The sequence below is a fragment of the Dipodomys spectabilis genome, unplaced genomic scaffold, assembly GCF_019054845.1.
Source record: "Dipodomys spectabilis isolate Male_0828 unplaced genomic scaffold, ASM1905484v1 ptg000137l, whole genome shotgun sequence".
NCBI lineage: Eukaryota > Metazoa > Chordata > Mammalia > Rodentia > Heteromyidae > Dipodomys > Dipodomys spectabilis.
Genome location: NW_024870814.1, coordinates 712,187 through 714,686, shown reverse-complemented (window position 1 = coordinate 714,686; position 2,500 = coordinate 712,187).

The following is a 2,500-nucleotide window of genomic DNA, read 5'->3' as shown; positions in this document are numbered from 1 at the left end:
ACTTTTTAAGTGAATTATAAGAAAACATGATTATGTTGTTATTAAGGGTTAAGTTTAGATTTTAATGTTGTGGTTCACATGGTATTACTATTAGACATTTTCAATAGCCTAAACAATCTTTCAAAGAGTTGATTAATTCATTAAAAATAGCTTAATTTTATTGAAAAACTCTAAGACAAATTTTACCAGTTTCCAAAATCAATTTAAAAGTCAGTTATAATTTCTTGGTGGAAAATTATTCAATTTTTTGTGTTAGCCTTAATGGAAATAGAAGAATGAAAAAATTATTTACTGTTCTTATTTTGAATAATATATGTTTATTTAGTGTGTTTTCAATCAAACATAAGAGATAATCAAGATGACCATTCTGCTATGAGTCCCTTTGGAAGTCAAGCATTAATATAAAATAATATTTTTACAATTAAGAAAATATATCTTTATTTCTTCAGTTCCACATTATGCAATAAACACTTGTATAGGATTATACAGTGTTTATTCTACCTTAAAACTCCAAGCTAACTCTCCTAGAGATAATATTGTCTGCTGTTCTGCTATCCTCCCCAATACTTCACACAGCTAACTTCTAATAATATAAGAATCCTATCCAGATACCTATGTTTGAGTATGCTAATCTTTTGTGCCTCTCTTCTGATGCTGATAAGCTCTTACTCTCCATTCATATGAGTTCCAGCATTCTTGGATTTTCTCATTATTTTCACTAATATCTGTAATTACTATATGTGTTTCATTGTCTAGGGCCTACACATTTGTCTCACATACATATACTAGGTTCCATATCTCCTAGATTTTTATTTATAAAATATTATTTATAATATACAATACATATTTATCCTAGGAGGTTATTATGGTAACTATTATTGTAGTATTATCTATGTTACAGAAAAGAAAAAAACTGAGGAAAATTAATCTAAGGAAAGTATCTTATGTAGAGAGTGAATAATGAAGAAAGGGGATGCAGGTATGAAATGATTCATCATTCCACTGACATCTTTGGTGAATAATTATGACATTCGTGTCTCTTCTGTAAATTATTTTGGGTTTTATTATATTCCTTTTGTAGCCTACACAGTGTTTTGACAGATAGGAGCAAAAACACTTAAACTATTATTCATTAAAATACATACTTAAAACATATTTAAACAAGAAAAAGATAAAAATCAGTTTTGTAAAATTAAAACATTTTGTTATTTTTTTGTTATTTTAGTTTGTTGAAACAAAAGATGAACTATCAGACTGAGTAGAAAAGGCACTACTAGCCATCCGTTGGTAGATCAAGACTGTAATCCTAACTACTGAGGAGGCTGAGACTTGACTATGGTTTCAAACCAGCCTGGGTAGGAAAGTCTATGAGACTTTTATCTCCACTTAACCACCAGAAACTTGATGTGGTGCTGTGGTTCCTACTTGAGCGAAAAAGCTCAGGGACCATGCCTAGGCTATGGGTTCATGCCCCATGATTGACAAAAAAAAAAAAAAGAAGGAAGAAGGAACAAGGGAAAGAAAGAGAGAAAGAAAGAAAGAAAGAGAGAGAGAGAGAGAGAGGGAGGGAGGGAGGGGAGGGAGGGAGGAAGGGAGGGAAGGGAAGGAAGGAAGGAAGGAAGGAAGGAAAGAAAGGAGAAAGGAAAGAAGGGAGGAAGGAAGGAAGGAAGGAAGAAAGAAAGGAAAGAAAGAAAAAAAGAAAGAAAGAAAGAGAAAGAAAGAAGGAAAGGACTACTACCATTCCTGAATGAATCAAAATTCAAAATCATTGATGAAGTTATATGTTATCTTACTTAATCTTTAAGATTTCATTATAAATTTCATTGTTGAATAATTTTTGAAGTATTCAAAGTTTTGACGTATGTCTTCACTGTGTGTATTGTGTATATGTTTATGTGTGTGTATATATGCAAAAATATAAAAACACATATTTAAAGTTTTTCCTTGTGACATTTTCAAATGTTGTTTTACTACATTAAATGCTTTTATATATTCTAAGAAATTGGTTATTTTTACCTTGAAAAAAATGTATCTCAGGGAGCCTGAATGGAAATTTTGGCCAAAAATACTCAAAGTAAGCCAAGAATAATTAAAGTAGCTTGACACCAGCATGGAATGTAAAAAGTATTTTTTTTCTGGGCTTGTAATCCTCTATTTTTTCTAACTTTTAATTATTTTTTCCTTCCCAGACAATATGAAAAATTGACCTCCTAAGAAGAACGTTAAACTATTTTAACTGCCTTAAGTTTGTTTACTGAGACATTGTAGAGACCACAGTTTGCAAGTTTAAACAACTCCAGGAGGAAAAATAGATGCCATGAAAAATTCCAATTTTTTAAATATTATGTACATATTTTGAACACTTTGAAATATTCTGTGAAAAGTAATTACTGCATGGTACTTCTCTCATTTTTGTCATCTCGGAAAAATACACTACGGGACAGCATTATTTTATTTGTTCCAATGATCCTTTCCTTGGTTTCACAGTGTCTGTGGTGAG